An 18,500-nucleotide genomic window follows, 5' to 3' on the forward strand; every position below is an offset into this window, starting at 1 on the left:
TGTACATTCAGCAAAACTTATAATAAATGTAACAGATTCAATAAAACAAAGGGCAGATAAATTAGGTTGTCATGGTTTTAAATATGCTGCATCACACTATAATGCAGTTTTGGTTTATTCCTTTTTCCATCGTCAGCAGCAGCTATAAAATCAAAGGACTGATTTATGTTGGTATTTCAGACCAGTTCATCTAATAAGCATCATTAGAAGCAGCTGAATACAACCGTCAATTTTTAATGTCAAAAGAGCCTTTCAGTTTTAAACTTTTACAGAAACAGCTCACCATCAGGTCCTCACTGCTGCTTTTACAACCACAAACAAAAATCTCACATTTGAAATTAAGAAGGAAAATCTAATAACGAATAACTTATTCGTACTGCTCACCGCAACAACAAAGTTATGAGGCATACACAAGCTTTGATCATGTTGTTTGATGTGTGTCAGGAGTTTCCATCATAGAGGAGCATGAGATACTATCATCCTCTCAGTCCTGACAGCACAGAGGCGTTTGACGGCTTCAACAGGGCCAGATATCATACGGCTTCACTAACTTCACCTACCTCAAGCTACTGTATTATTGTCATCAAAGCTGATAAACGATCAGAGTTATGAAAGCTGTCAGTGTGTGTAAACAATCCCAATTTCAAATATCACATCATTCTCATCCATTCAAAATGATAATGATCATTAAAAAAAACATAGCAGCATTTTTTTTTTTTTTAAAGGTCGAATGTATAGTTTTGTTTGTACATTTTTTTGCAGTTATAAATATAAATATCTTAAATACCTAGTATGGATGCGCTTACAGAAAAGTACTGCGACAGTACCAGTGGGTGATTTTATATAATTTTTAGCGGAAGGAAATTACATTTAAAAAATGTTTTGGAATAAAACTGTTTTGATGCTAATTTCACACGCAGCTAGTATTTTATGTATCCTAAATACACACAATTAAGTACTGTAATTTTCACACTTCTTCATTATTTGCCATAATTACAGCTTGGTTAGAATTACTCACAATAACAATATTCTGCTTACCTTGATAATATTTATAATATAAATTATATATAAATATGTATATATATAAAAAAAATATATATATATAAATTATATTATATGTGTATATATATAAATAAATAAATAAATAAATAAATAAATAAATAAATAAATAAATAAATAAATATCAGACGCATATACAAGTTTAAAAGAAGCGGACCCAGGATGGAGCCCTGAGATATATATATATATATATATATATATATATATATATATATATATATATATATATATATATATATATATATATATATATATATATATATATATATATATCTATCTCAGGGCTCCATCCTGGGTCCGCTTCTTTTAAACTTGTATATGCGTCCACTGGGGGATATTATTAGGAAGCATAACATTAATTTCCATTTTTATACTGATGATACACAGCTGTATCTCCCTTTGAAAGCAGGCGAGTCCATTCAGACCTTGATGGATTGTATTCGGGACATTAAGGAATGGTTATCGATTAACTTTCTCCAACTTAATGAGCACAAAACAGAAGTTATTGTCTTTGGCCCACAAAAACTGAGAAATAATCTTACTAAGGAACTGGTTAACCATTTTCCCTCAGTTTCCTCTCAGGTCAGGAACCTTGGTGTCATTCTTGACTCTGAATTATGTTTAACCAAACAAATTAATTCGGTTGTAAAAAATAGTTTTTATCAGTTGCGGTTAATTTCCAAACTAAAATCATTTTTGTCATTCTACGATTTGGAGAAGGTTATTCATGCTTTTATTACTTCTCGCCTGGATTACTGTAATTCCTTATACTTGGGTCTTCCTCAGTCATCACTTGCTCGGCTCCAGATGGTCCAAAATGCAGCTGCAAGGCTGTTGACCGGGACAAAGAAATACAATCATGTCACCCCAATTTTAGCCTCGCTTCATTGGCTCCCGATCCATTTTAGAATTCAGTTTAAAATTTTGTTGTTTGTTTTTAAAGCTCTTAATGATCAAGCTTCCTTATATATTAGAGATCTTCTTACTCCTCTTGCACACACTAGATCTTTAAGATCTTCAGACAGGGCTCTTTTATCTATCCCTCGCTCCCGTCTAAAATCTAAGGGAGATAGAGCCTTTGCTGTTGCTGTATATATATATGTATATGTGTGTGTGTATATATATATATATATATATATATATATATATATATATATATATATATATATATATATATATATAATATTATGACATTTTATTTAAAAATATATTATTTATAAATAATAAAAGTCTATAGTACAAAAAAGGCATTTAATGCTTCTGTAAATTAGTTTACTAATATAAAATATAGTACTTCTATTATATTTTAATGTAACCTTAAATGTAAAAGTTATCAATTGAACTTCCGTTGAACTGCTGCTGGGTAACATAGGGCCAATACTTCATTAACATTGATATTTATTCATGTAGCAGAAGCTTTTATCCAAAGTGACTTGCAAATGAGGATAATACAAGCAGAACTGATTAATCCAAGAGAGAAACAATATCAGAAGTGCTTCCAGACCAAACTTCACAAGACAATAGTATATTTCTACAGCAGAACTGGAAGTGCATTAAAACAGACAGTATAGAGAAGAGATTTAAGTGCAATTAAACAAAATGTTATAATTAAGGTCTTCATTATTTACGCTTCACTTCCCATCAGTGCTGAGGGCTTATTTTGCGATAATGACCGTCTAACTGTACATGATCCCTCACTGAGAACTTTTTAGAAAGCCACTGTTTCATTAAAAATAATTGTGTTCGGAACGTACTGTACTGAAAGTACCGAAAAGCCTTTCATTTTTTTGTGCTAGTAAATTTAGACACGTAGGTCTTCTGTTAACATCTCTATCAATTATTGACTCATTCTAATATCAAAAATAAATGCTGCTGACATGCTTCAGTTTTAATGAAGAAAATGTGTGAAAGGTGCACAGCCATTTTCCCCCTCAGCCTCCATTGCATGCTTCTCTGAACCTCACTTCAGTGAAATTACTTTGACCAATTCAGGATAGAAAACCTCATCTGGATGCCGAATTTTTGCTGAGTACTTGTTTCTGCTGCTGTCTGGGTCACTGCTCTGAAGTCTCCTGCTATATGTAGTGTGCTATGTATACAGCGGGTAAATACACACATACGGATACACAAACATCAACAAACCTCGTGTTTGAAACTAGCTGAAAGTTGTTTGAACGTCTGAACTGCTCGCCTGATGAAAAGGAGCTTTTACTGTGTTACCGCTGTGAGATGCACAAGATCTAACAGGGGTTTTGTTCAGTTGTAGCTGCTTTTTAACAGCCCTTGGAGTTTTAAAACACAAAACTGCTTTTAAAGGAACAGAACTAGAACTGAAGAAATAGTTCAGACAAACATCATTTACTCACCCTCATGTGGTTCAGAACCTGTGATTTTCTTTCATGGAATACAAAAAGAGATGTTTTGCAGTTCAACTAAAGCATGTGTCCATTAAGCTCAAAAAGCATCAGAAAAGTTTTTTTTTTTTTTTTTTTGCATTTCTAGATACAATATAAATATTAGATGAAAAAACTTATAAAAAAAACTTGAACGAAAAGTAGACGTGTTAAACTGAAATTAGTTTAAGTACTAAAACTAACGCTGAAATACAAATAGGAATATTAAAAACTAATACAAATGGCAAAACTCAAAACTGACAATATAAAAATAAAAGCAAATTCAAAATATTAATAAATGCTATAATAGTACTAAAATAACACTAGCATGAAACATCCTGAAATGCCGTAAATGAGATTCGAGAGCTAGAGAGGAGGGAAATATATTTTGAAGTGAATGAACAATGACAAACCTATCGCATGGCTTCAGAAGACTTAAAAAACAAGCCAAATCGACTATTTTATGATCATTTTATGGTGCTTTTTTGTCATTTTTCTGAGCTTGACAGTCCATAACCTCCACTTTCATTGTATGGAAAAGAGCAGCTTGGACATTCAACAGAATGTCTCATTTTGAGTTTCACACAAGAAAAAAAAAATAATGTATGAAAAATTGCAATGGTGTTTTTGGACTGTTTTTGAACAAAATATCAAACATTTCTTGAAACAAGATGCATTTTTTTGAGAAGCAATGCTGCATAAGATATTAATACTTGTTTTCAAATAATATATCTTTAACCGTGTATTTTATTTGTCAGACTTGTTTTAAGTATAAAACAAAATATAAAAATAAATAAATAAATCTAACACTGCAGTAAATATACTTATATTCAAGATAAAATATAAGAAAACAAGTGCTAATAGTAAGTCATTATGCAGTGTTGCTTCAAGTAAATGATCTCATTTTAAAGATTTTTAGAAAGTTAGAGGAAAGAGGAAAAACAAGACAATAACACTCATTAAAAACACTTAGTAATGTCTAATTAGGTCTTTTAACAGTGTATTTCACTATTAAACCTAAATCAACAACTGACTTATAGTGAAAACCTGCATGTTTTCAAAGCTCTTCCCTAATTAGTCTATGCCGACGTGTTTGATATCTTTCTTTGAAGCGCACACTAATGATAAGATGGTAAACCACAAAGCAGAATAGTTTGACAGCTTAGTACAGCGAAATGCTGTTTAACCTTTCACTAGACAGATCAGCTAATTAACAGCATCCACAGGACACACACACACACACACACACACTTTTGGTCCACAGCCATATTGAACAAGCTCCGGTGTGAAAGAATCACAGTCTCTCGGCAGGCGGAGAGGGCTTGTGTGATGAAGCGCTCTGATTGGCCGTTGCTATAACAATAGGGGAGGAGAGACAGCCAAGTGGGGGTGGAGACCTTGCATGATTATAAAATCCTTCAGTGAGACACATTTGCTTCCTGTATGTTTTTATTTTTTTATTTATTTTCTGTTATGTTTCCCGCATCTCCTCCTGTCAGGAGGGTCTCTCATGAGCAGAAGTAGGAGGGATCGCAGCGAGGGGACGCAAGATAAACGCCTGTGCCTGTGTCTACTGCATGCACCCATGCATGCGTGCTGCAGACTAAATAAGACACCTCCAGTGTTGGATTATCTGTGTGCCGGTGCGCTGACTGCCTTCAGACCTGGAGGCCGCCCTCCTCCTCCTCTTTCTCCTCCCTTTCACACTGAAGGAAGAGTAGAGTAGAGACGGTATACTGTTTGCCTCCTGCAGACTCCAGCCACTCCTGTGAGTATGCAACCGTGTCTGTGTTGTTACATGAACTGTCATGACCTTATGACGTGCTTGAGATGATTCTGACTGTGTCTGCACTTATGTGCACTGCTGCTGTGATTGTTGTTTAGATCTAGACTTAAAGCCGTGTTGGGATCTACACCTAGCGCTCGATTAACGCCGTAAACGTGCTCTTTCCCTTCAGGTTTCGCTCATCTTAATAAACCCACATGCAGGCGTTATGCTGACGCGCACTGACACAACATATGCGGCTTCGGGGGTCATGTGTTCAAAGCCTACACACACTCATGATTCACAGCTGCATGTACGGCCGGGACTATAGATTTGCAGAGAGTCCTGAGATGTGACACTGTAATGTTTACATAACACGCCTGCTTATTGTAGCCAATCTGACAGCACTCGAACGCACAAATAGAGTCGGTCAATAACATTAGTGTGAAGCAGGACCAGTGTGAAGCCACAATAGGCGGCCGGCGGTGGCTCATTAGTGCAGAAAGGTCTATTAATAAACTAGTCATGTATCTGGAAGTCAAGCAGCCCACTTGCTGAGGCTGTACTTTTCAATATAAAGCTTCTCTATGCTCATCAAGGCCGTTTTGGGCTGTATTTTAGGCTGATAATGAGAGTAAAAAGTTCTTGATCAAGGTCTACAGATAAGTGTTTTGGTTTCTGGATCTTCAAAGCAACAGTATGTGATGGTTTTCCACAGAACAAGAGAGTAAAAAGTTGTTTGATAAACTTTAAAAGCCTTCTATTAAAGAGCACACCATGATTTGGTTTCCTGTGAAAGCATGAATTCACAAACAAATCTCACTTTCGCAACTCTTCAGATTAGATCTCAGATGCTCATGTGACCACAAAGAGGATCCAGGGCACATTGTATTTGCTTGAGGGCAAAATGACTTGTATTTACTTTATATTAAAATGTTAAAATAACTCTGGAACTGAGCAAATGTTGCTTGTGAGACTAATTGCATTAAGTAGCAACTTCTTTCTGGTCTTGATGGAACTTATGAGAAATGCTTAAGTTCAGGTTCAGATCTTTGTCATTTGATTGCATATGTTGGTATCTTGGCAAATCTGAGCACGGTTTAAGACTTTTGAAACACTAGAGACACATGAGTGTTCATTTAGATGCTGTCTAGAAGAAACAATTGAGATATTAAAGAGATCACATGTGCATGCACCTTCCTATGGGCGGAAAACCAGTGGAAACAATAATAGAAATGGGTATTTTTAATCAGTTAGTCATGGTGACTCAGTTTCCTCATAATTTGCTCCGCAAACTGTATTCCATGTGTGGAAAATAACCTTCATTTAAAAGACAGAGAATATTAGGTCAAACCTGTGATGCGTTGGAGAGAATGGCATTATATAAGTTTATGAGTTCCTTTATAGAATGAGAATATGACAGATATTATCACCTCAGTCTAGACAGCCAGCATTTCCTCTCAAAGCTAAATTGTGTATTCAGGAGGAGCAATTGAGGTTTGTTGGTCTTCTAACTCGGTTAATTTCCTTCCTCGACTGTGGAGACTTACTTCGAGAAGGCGATTGAAGATAATTGCGCAAATGGGTCTAGGAGGAGAGCATCAAATGAGAGGTTTTATTGCTCATTTGAGATAAACTGAGCCTCTCATATAGTCCCGGCTGCGAAGGCTGCAGTGACGCACACAAATGTCCTACGGCTAAGCAAAACGTATCGTATATCATGTGCTTGGATCCGGTGTTGTTAATGGCTCTGTGTAAGTATCAGGAAACAACAAAAGTTCCTTCAAGAATTTCCCTGTGGTTTGTACCCAAGCTGGGATACAATTTCAGACCCCTGTGATTATAAAGAAGTGCTTTTTGCCTTTCTTCTCCACCTTTGAAATGGAAATGACACAAAATTCCCTGCCTAGAGACGGAAATAACACATCAGGAGACTGAATATGCACAAACTCCACCCAGTATTGTGGATGATTCTCATTAATCAAAAGAGCTGCTGTGCTTTGATGGTGAAAACAAGATGATGAGAATAAGGTCGACCCAACATGGACACCAGGGTACAGGCCTGGGGCGGCGCGGAGATCTCCGTTCAACCTCTTCACCATCTGCCCTCTCACAATCTCTCGCCTCACTGGCATCAGTGCTCACGGCCCTGTGAACTAATAACCTCTGTTCACACCGCTAGCCAGCGTTTCTGAGTAACGTTCACACCACCGACAGATTTATCACTCAAAACAAGATGCTGGATTTCGCCGGTGATAGAGTACAGATGTCAATGAACTTACGCAGCGCATGGAGAGTTTGCAATAGGAATGTGTTGTATGAACAAAATCTTAAAGCATTAAAGAGTACATTTACGGTATATATTACATTATAAATGTTTTAACCATATCCTTATGAAATAACCATTATATTGAAGTTCCCCCAGGTTCCAAATAAAATGAAAATCTGGAACTTGAGGGATGCAAATAAAAAGTTAATTTGTATATAACACTCAAGTTATAAGGAGTAAAACAAATATTATTGCATAATTGTAATGCAATAGGGTTACACACTTGTGAGTGCACATTAATACATTTCTATAAAATTGGCAAGTTTCGATGTTGCTCAACAACCATAAGCAAGCAACTAAACTCTGTATGGGATACATCCTGTTCTATATTTACATTAACTCCGTGTTTCTTTGTCGCTCTCACATGTAAATGACAAAGCAGAATTTCTACAAGTCCGTATACACATCCTCACAACACCCAGCTCAAGTTTGTACTACACTTAATCAGTATAGTAAATAATGAATAATTAAGACTCACTAATTGACACATCCTGCTCTGTTGTAGAAATACAGTCAGTGTGCAAATAATATGAGAATTTAAGTTAGTTTCACACAACTTAAACTGTATTTTGATACAACAAGCACAGCTAGATAACAATCAGTGATCATTTTGATTCTATACTTTGAAATATAAACTGGTACTGATCCTAACAGCTGTAGAGTGAAAATTGAGTAATATGCCAAATTAAACATTTACTGTAATATATGCATTGTATACATTAACTCCAGCCTCTGTCCTTCAGTTTTGACTTCTTTTGGAAGATTCAAACCTCTCCCCCCTTTGTAAGTCACACTCAGAACAGTCACGGAGAGGAAGAGTGAGATAAAAAGAGAGATACACTATTGATCTGCACAGACTAATTATGGTGTTTAAAGTCTCTATAGGGCCTCAATTGATTTACTAGAAATAACTTATTGGAGGAGTGCTTATTGATCAAGCGTTGCTTTAGAGCTCTGATGACATCACCATAAACCTGTGTGATTACAGGAGACTAATGGTGTGCTTGTAGACAAATGATTAAACCCTTATAATTAATAACCTTTATAACCCTTACAGCATATGGCACCTGAACAGGTGACAAAGGTTGTAAATTCGGTGTATTTTAAGTATTACAGGCAAAGGTAACCTACTGTGTATTTTAGAACTGGCTATATATGATACATCAGCTTAGCATGCATGTCAGAGCTGCTTTTGCTGCAGAACAAATCTATTCTCTGTTGCAGTAGTTCTTTAAATAATAGGAATGATCTGAGGGATAGGCTTATTAATGGTATTTGCCAAGTCAAACATTGAAAACCACTCAGAACGCCCATGCAAAGGTCTAGCAATGCTCCAAAAACCATCTTACAACACCTGAGCAACTGCTTAAAGTGCACACACAAAAAAAATAAATAAATAACAACACTCTAATACCTCAGAAACAAAGTACAAATGATGCAGAATACCCCAGCTACTGCAAATCAAGTAACACACTAAAAATCCCTCAGAATACCCGAGCAACCACACAGCAATGCACAAACCACTCAGAACGGACCGTCACCCGCATAGCAACAAAAAACACTCAGAACAGACTAGCAACCACATAGCAACACCATATAAAAACCACTTGGCTAATCTATTAGGTTAGCTTAGCAAAGCAACACCAACACATTTAGATAAACTGTTAGTCAAGATTTGGCTTCAGATGCATGTAATGTTAGCCCTTGTAGGTCTGTCAAGGTTTTCCACTTTCATGTCATATATTTAATTTGAATTTGATTTGAAGTTATTTAAACTGCCCCCTGGAATGTGTGATGACTCGTTTCATGGTGACTCATTATACCTGTAATAATAGACAATACCTGTAATAATAGACAAACACTAGTCATGTTAGTCATGGTAAATTTCCCCATGTGTTGCATGTGTCTGTTTGTGTTCATTTAACTTCCCCATTCAAAGTCTTTCATTTTGGCACAAACTGTTCTCAGTTCAGTGTTTTCTCTGTGAATATCAGGGTGAAGATGAGCCACCCACAAACAGTGCAAACAGAGCTAGTCACCCAGCAGATCTGAGGTAGTTAGCCTGTCAACATACTTTCATTTCTATTAATCATATCTCGTTGAGACTATTTATGGGTCATAACTTCTGTGCAGCCTCTAGAAAACCAGCACTGGACCAGTTCCTTCAACACAGGACATACCGTCATTTTAAATCCATATTTCACAATTAGCCAGCCAGCCATTTAGCTGTATAGCTCTATTTTCTGTGCTTGAACAGACTCGGACTCATTGTTTAATTTTGGTCTCATAAGAAATCCCCCAAAAAATCCCAAATTTATTTCCCCTCAATAATACCAAAGTCTGCACTTAAAGGGATAGTTCACTTTGAAATTAAATTTTGGTATGTTTTAGCTTACCTCAAGGGCATCCAAGATATAGGTGTCTTTTTTTCTGCAGTAGTTTCAATTTTGATATTTTTAGGTCAAACCGTTCTTGTCTATCAGTCGTATAATGCAGGTCTGTGGTCACTGTCTCAAAGAGCATGCACAGAGTCCAAATTAAAACAATTCCCCATCGTCCAAATTAAACAATTCCCCATCGTAAGTACACATTGATGGCCTAAGACACGAAACAAGCGGTTTGTGTGAGAAAACGAACAGTATTTATATCGTTTTTACCTCTTGTAACACAGCCACATCCAAGTGATCTGAGGGCGCGCGCGCGCATCCTGGTGTGTGACGTGTGCGCAGACTGGTGCATAGTTATATACACTAGATGTCGCCTTGGCTACGGCATTCGCTAAGAACTGCTGTAGCCAAGGCGACATCTAGAGTATATATCTATGCACCAGTCTGCATACAGATCACTTGGACGTGGCTGTGTTACAAGAGGTAAAAACGATATAAATACTGTTCGTTTTCTCACACAAACCGCTCGTTTCGTGAATTTGAATTCAAATTTGAATTGCTCGTTTGGTCCCGATATACTGTATGTAAATGTAAAAGGTCCCTATTATATATATATAGAGTCACAAATATAGACTATTTTATACAACAATATATAACTTACATAAAAATATAATATACAGTAATAATGCATCTCTAATTTCAGAAGTCTTCAATCTAAAGTCAATGACCTCAACATAAACTCAAACATTTCTCATAAGATTCCAAGAGCAAGCTATCGGAGGTAATATTCACATCCATTTTTGTTATAGCTTTAGTCTTAAAAAAGGACAATTTTCATAAAGCATGTCTAGGAAATACATAAAATATCACCCAAAACCCTATTAAGCCCCCTGAAATATGAAATGGCAACCAGTGAGCATAAAGCAATCAAACATAAACGGGTAAAATAAAAAGTCTCTGCTATAAGAGAGATATATAGCTTAGCAAAAACATGACCGTTCATGTGCCTCAGACTAGCTGATTCCCTGAAATGTTTACGGTAGCTAGCCTGCTGTTTGCAGTAAATAAAGGAGGGAAATGTTGCCCAACATTTCAAGAAAATCCAGTTTTACTCATAAAAGGGCAATATATTGACCTCCGTGTCGAGCTAAAGTAAATGCTGTATTTATGGATCGCTAAAGATTTTGATAACAGCTAGTGCCTGCGAGCAATCGTCACAGCAGGAGGGTAGAAACTCAATGCATCTAAGGAGCGACAAAATGACCATGTAGTCTTGATAAAAATCACAGTTTGTTCTTTCTCACCAGGCTCAGTTTCTTTTCACGTAATTGTGAGCCAGCTGAACGAACACTAGCACAACTATTAAAGATGTTTAGCTGATAGTTGCCAGTTCTGTTTGGTTATATCTTTTTTAAATAAGAGGAACACTAGAGCCATTGTTTTAGCTTGACGCCAGAACATTTTTTTTGTTTGTGCATCTACATAACTAAAGAAAGAGCTTCTTGTAGTGAAACAAGACATCTCTGGCGTCGGCCATAATGACGCGGACAGTGAAAACAAAAGGTCGTTTTTATTGCTTCATCTATATGGGAGCCAGGCATTTACTGCTGCTAGGCTTTCTAAAAATATATGATCACTCCCTCCCCCAGATTTATGTGCATTTTGAAGTCAAGTCAAGTGTTTACTCAAGTAATGAAAAGCGTACGAGCAAATGAAGGAAAATTATATGACACCAGCACTAACAGCATTACTAATGCATCATTCACAGCTCGCTCCTTTCCGAAAAAGACAGTCTAATGTGGCAGTCAAAGTAATATGCATCTTTATCTATGTCCACACACGCCGTGAAGCCAAAGGCAATGACAAATGGCCCTTCCTGTCATGTCATTTTCGGCTTTGCCAAATATTAAGTTGTCTTTGTGTCCATGGAACCCATTTATCTTAGTTTAGTCGCATGATTTTATAGCTTGACAGGCAGGAATATTGTATCGGGGTGATATGCGTTTGAGGTATCGCCATCCGTCTTAAGGGGGACGTCTCAATTTCACAACCGCTGGGGCTGGACGAGTTACAGTGCATTCAATCAACCATTGGCTCCATATAATAACATGACGAGAGAACCACTGGCCCCCAAAATGAAATGTTTAGGAACCAAATGACTAAGTTGTCAAATAACATAATCTCTCACTATAGACGGCTGTTCAGAAGCAAAGTTTTGTTCTAACTATACTAAACAATAGCCAGTACTATTTTTATAACAAAAGTGTATCTTTAACTACATGTTGACTTATGAACAATCAGTTGATAATTTAAGGGTTCTTTCACCCAAAAATGAAAATTCTGTCATTATTTACTCACCCTCATGTCGTTCCAAACCCATAAAACTTTCGTTCATCTTCGGAACACAAATGAAGGTCTTTTTGATGAAATCTGAGAGATTTCTGTCCCTCCATTGACAACTTTGACGCTTCAAAAAGTTCATAAGGAAATAGTCAAACTAATCCATATGAATTAGGCGGTTTAGTCCAAATTTTCTGAAGAGACTCGATCGCTTTATATGATGAACAGATTTAATTTAGGCTTTTATTCACATTATATAAAGATTGATCAGCAAACATAAACAGAAGCTCAACGAACTGGCTTGATGAATGAGAATGAACCTCATTGGTTCTTGCTGAAGCTCAAACGTGATGTGTAACACGAGAATGAACCTCATTGGTTCTCGCACGTCAAGTGAACATGCTTGAGCTTCGTTTACCACAACTGATGTGTGAGTTGATGAATGTTTATATGTGAATAAAGGCCTAAATTAAATCTGTTCATCATATAAAGTGATCAAGTCTCGAGAATTTTTTTACTAAACCGCTCAATTCATATGGCTTAGTTTTACAATCTCTTAACTTTTTGAAGCATCAAAGTTGCGTAGCTGTCAATGGAGAGACAGAAAGCTCTCAGATTTCATTAAAAAGATTAAAAAGACACTTAATTTGTATTCCGAAGATGAACGAAAGTCTTACGGGTTTGGAACGACATCAGGGTGAGTAAATAATGACAGAATTTTCATTTTTGGGTGAACTATCCCTTTAAACTAGTCAAACATCAAATCAGATATGACCAAAAATGACTCACAGTTTAGCGAGTGATTCAGTTGTTTCAAACCAATTCAAACCAACATACTTGTGACTTTGAGACTGCTTCAGATTCATAAGAGTCATTCATTAGAGAATCAGGCACCTCGAACACCGTGAACAATCACAAACACTGATGTGATTTACTAACACCTACTCACCAAATCAATGTCATAAAAAGACACATTGAGGAAAATAAAGTTCTCTCATCCATAGCTCGTTTACATTGAAAATTACAAAATGTGTACATATTTTATTTGTAGTCTGTAGCTCTGATCTGAAAACACAAGCAAAGTATCATGTTAATAGTTAAAAAAGTGAAAAAGTACCCGCTTTACTCAGGTTTTGGCTTTCTAAAAGAACAGGCTTTAGTGGGATAGAAGGAATCCAGTGTAATTGCTTGTATGTCATTCTGAGAAACAAGGGCAACGTTGTGCTGGCATATTGCGAGTTGTAAAACCGCACTGAAGCGTGATTTGAACGAGCGCTTCTGTCACTGAGGCGTAAACTAATCTGACCGCAGGACTGAGCGCGGCTTGCCTTTATGTGGTTTGGGTTCGAGTCAGAATTGAAAATCTGGGTTACATCCTAATGCAGCCATTAAAGCATTATTGCAGAGGCAAACCATCTTGAGATGATGGACATGAATCCTCTGATGGACAGGTAGGCTAAATTAATACATTCAATAAGACGGAACCTGGAGACAAATGCATTAGTCGTAAATGTACTGCATATGATGCACGGATGTGGAATCACCCATGGGAAAGACAAATCGCAAATGACATCTTGTCAATATCTCACTTGTTTCACATAGACAGCAACAGCGGGCTCAATCTAAAATAACATAGGCTACTTCTTCTCAAATTCTTCATAAAGTAAAATAAAATAAGATGTTAAATATGAAAGTAAACACTTCTCAAATTCTCCATTCCAGAAAAAAAAAAAAAGACTTAATATGAAAGCAATAATTTCTCAAATTCTTCCAGAAATAAAAATAAATAGTAACATAAAATGTCAAAAATCTAATTATTTCTTTAAACTGTCAACAACAGTCCCATTTTGTGAAACTACACGTCATAAACATTCCTCAGTGATATCTTTAATATCTCAATTGTTTCTCCTAGTCAGCCACAAGATTAATTGAACAGCTGATTTCCCTTTTTCTAAAAATGAATGCATTGCTTTCACTTCTCTATCAGTATCAGAAGAGATCACAAACTGTGCTCAGATTTGAGACTGCAATCAACTCTCAATGAACTCAGCATTTTCTCATCAAGTTTTCCCAAGACCAAACTGAGCTATTATCCACATAAATTTTGTATAGTTCTGTACCCTTAATGTATGTCAACTATTGACTTGCGTCTATTGTAATTTTAAGACATATAACTGTCAAATATAATTAACTGAGAAAATGATGTACCCTGAAATTTTGAAGAAGCCAATCAAATTCTCCTCTGGCCATTTCCACATACATATTTCTACACAAGGCCACTGAGACTAAGACATGATTGTTTTTTGATATAGAGAAACAATCATCTATGATTTGAAGATCATGATCCACAGCAACGCCAGTGGTAATTTCAGAACAAAAGTAAATCAAGTGCGAGATGAAGGAAATGTTCTCCTCATTAATCTTTATTCCACTTCCACTGTATCCTCACGACTTCCCCAAAACTAACACCAAAGAGCAATATGCAGAAAGCGCTCTGTGCTTCCGCTGAGACACTATCCCTAGTTAGTCATTCTTCGCTTTACTGATTTAACTCAAACAACAGCAAGGCTAAATTACACATCTGCTCCAAATTGCCATTGTTTTCACTCATTTTCCTCAGAATGCTGGCAAATCTGGAGGTAAAACATGTCATTATCTGTTGCTGGCGTTTACTTTCATTATCAACTTTCAAAACAGCCCCACAATTTCAGGCCTGAATGGTTTTACAATTTTTAGCACCATTGTCTCAACAAATTGTTGCAATATACAGTACATAGATAGCATACATGTCGTGTAATATAAGAGCCAATGTAAGCGACATTGAACACTGGATTTTTCCCTTTACTGGAGCAGCACCTTTATTCCTCCTGAGACGACATTACAGGAGTGCACTTCTGGATGAAATGACTCAGTCGATCCCCCTGGGCGTCAGAGAGGATCTAGGTCATCTTTTTACAGACACATGTTAAGAGATTCAAGGGGTTCGTACAAAATATAATTATTGTTTCTGGATGAGTTGTTTTCTAGAAAAGCTGCAGTATGTACTATGTCGAGGACGAATCATACACTAAATATCTTAAAATCATATTGTACACAATTCTTCGCTGAATGTTATTCCAAAAAAAAAGAAAAAATTTTTTGACAAATACACAAATGTTAAAATTCTGGCCGATAATGATAAGCCATTAGTTATTATGATTTTATGGCTGATAACGAATAAATCGTTGATATTAAAACTCAATGTAAAATAAATAATATAAATAAATATAACGTGATATAAATAAATATAGAAATAAATAATAGGCTACATTTTAAATTCTACAAGTGAATTTAGGAATCACAATGTTATAATATTTTCTATTTATTTGAAATACTGCAAATGCATAATGTTGTTATTAAATTATCATTAAAGTGATTTCAAATTAAATTTAAATGAGCACTTTTAAAGGTGAAAAATAGGGAGAAATGAGCATACAAAATGAACTACATCATCCAAAATACAAATAAATTAAACCAAACATTATTAATAAATCTAGAAATTAAAAACTAAAATCAGCCGATAACCAATACGGTGGATATATAATGTGCATCAAAATGCAATAACTTGAATTCAACGTTGTTGAATATCAATTAAAATCATAACAAAGTGCCTTACAAACCACCCAGTGAACAAGCCAAAAGCAATAATAGCAATAAAAGAAAACTTAGGAGGAAATATCCTGTGTGTGTGTGTGTGATTTCCCAAATCAAAACCCTGGTTTTTCATGAAAAGTTGAAAATGACAACTGCAATGCTACTGTTGATTAACAGTGACATTTCCACCATACAATTACACGCAACAAGCTGTTTGTTTTTCTTTGTGCATGACGAGAGGATATCCTTTTTCACCTTCAAATCAACTCACAATATATTCAGCACCACCAGCTGCTCTCAGAGGTCTCCTTGTGGCCGTCTCTGCATGCTCTCATCCTGGACAAAAACTAGCATTTGATCAACTGCAGTATTGAATGAACTGAACCCACGGGTGCCTAAGCATCAATTAAAGTGTAGGTGAAATGATTTCCCTCTCTGTACGTCAGTACTCCGCCTCCACAATGCTCTGACGCCACTCCACTGGAGGGCTTAGCCGTGTTCGCCAAAGGCAAATGTCATGTTGTTTTCTCATTGTTCAATAAATGGACTCGGTAGACGGACATCTGTGCAGTAATGCCAGTACTGTAATTGCAGCAGAAAAGCCAGATGGGAGAAAAACCATTGGCTTTAATGTCACAAACACTCTCTGCAGGGTGTTTGGATGCTTGAAAAGTTTTCTTACACATTCAGTAACCAGACTTGCAACTAGATTTGATCTCCATTTTTTTAATTATGGCCACATGAGGATGACTTTGAGTTTGGATGAATCTTTGGGGAAGCAAAAAAAGAGGGCAAACCCAGAATCAAACACCATCCGATTGTCACTCGCGGGCATCTAATAGGCAGAGGAGTCAAAAAACGCCTTCATGTTTTCTCTCTAGTTTGGACGGACGCAGAAAAAGGCGAATTGTCCTGACACACTACCGTAGAGAAAGCAGCTTGAGACATCACTGTTGCACCATCAAGGGCTTCTCGCTGCCAAATGATGGGTTTTCCCGCTCTGAGCCGAGGGCCAAGTTGATCTGGCACGAGAACGAGAGCAGATGCCATTTGATGATGGCGAGCCAGAGACGAGACGGCCAAACTCTGTCAGAGAGATCAGAATCTTCTCATTATATTCTCACATCTTTTCATGTGGGAAGTCGTGTTCTCAATCAAAACCGCCATACCCCGCAGAGTGACCAGTCCATAGAAAAACAAAATTAGGCTATGTTTTTCGGAGCGTTTTCGCCATGCAGGGGTTCTGGTTGCACTTTTCGTTGTGTATGCGGGGCCTTGAATGAGACCTGGATGGATATTGGCCTTTGGCCGGGTGCACAGTCTGCCAGTGTGTGCTCTTTGATTCGTGTTGAGCCAGATCTGTAGTCTGTAAAGAAGACAAATGGGGCGCATCCTGATTTGGAATGCATTCCTGGCAATGAGCAATTAAGCTGCTTTGGAAAGTTAGAGTGAAAGAGGAGAGAAAAAGGTAGATCAAATCAAAGTGTCTGAACTGTCTTTTTTCTGTTTGCCATTTTCTAAAGACAGATTTATTACTGTTGCTCAAAGCTCAGTATTAAACTCTGACAGACAGACTGTAAACAGGCAAAAATAAAAAAGATCTAGAGAACAGAATATCACCGATACTTAAAAGAAAAAAAGAACATTCTGTCATAATTTGAACATAAAATATATTTTGAGAAATGTTTCCCAAATAGCATATATTCAAATAGCATATCTTCTTTTATGTTCTATATGAGAAAGTCAGTCAAACAGGTTTGGAACGACATGAGGGTTGAGTAAATGATAATGGAAAAACATGAAGAATTTATTCAAACACATTAAATATTGAAGAACAGATTAAGTAAAAATACAATGAATATGCAATATAGTGCATATTTAGCAAAATGCTCTTCTCCAAGATAATTTTTCTAGCTGAGTTTTTTGGAAATGTATTGGCTATTCTGAGGCATTACGTGACATTGTTTACAAGCTGTTTTATTGACATCTTTCCACGGTTGAAACTGATTGATTACATGAGACATGATACAGATTTTAGTAAGTTGTAATGTATCTTTCAACATACCTTCAAATGTTTGTGTTGTAACTAGTAAAGCAGAAGAGATGATTGATCTGTCAAGCCACATTACAGAGCGGCAAATTATTGTTTGAATTTCGTATTAAAATTAACAGAATTTGAAAGCTGAGGCTTTGGCTGTGTCCGAAATCGCTCCCCGATACCCTTAAATAGGGCACTATTTGAAGGGACAGCCATTTGTAGTGGTGTCCATAATCATAGTGGACGTTAAGTGCCCTCATTCAATCCCACAATGCACCACAATAATGATTGTACAACCGATGTAGACTCAACAGCTAGAGAATACCCAGAATGCCCTGTGTCAGTCGTGCCGAATGAATTCCCGCATCTGACCAGTAGATGGTCATCCATTTTCCAAACCGTTGGTCGAATATGGCTACAGCGTAATATCATACAGGTATAAATTCCTTTTTAATTGATTATTAAATCGTTTGATTAAGGTTTAGGCTATACATGCTAGTTTCCATGATAGAGTTCAAGATAAATCTTTACATTACTACTGGAGCTGCCAGTTTGC

General features: G+C 36.6%; 1 protein-coding gene across 1 annotated transcript in view; it reads left to right on the forward strand.

The window, feature by feature from the left end:
• The first annotated feature begins 4,889 nt into the window (after positions 1-4,889).
• The window catches only part of cdk18 (cyclin dependent kinase 18), a 52,719-nt gene continuing 39,108 nt past the window's right edge, over positions 4,890-18,500 (forward strand). Inside the window, exon 1 of the mRNA XM_079858281.1 lies at positions 4,890-5,220. The gene's annotated coding sequence lies outside the window, so the exon portion shown is untranslated. The remainder of the gene's footprint in view (positions 5,221-18,500) is intronic.

The sequence above is a fragment of the Squalius cephalus genome (assembly GCF_949319135.1).
Source record: "Squalius cephalus genome assembly, chromosome: 22".
NCBI classification, from domain to species: domain Eukaryota; kingdom Metazoa; phylum Chordata; class Actinopteri; order Cypriniformes; family Leuciscidae; genus Squalius; species Squalius cephalus.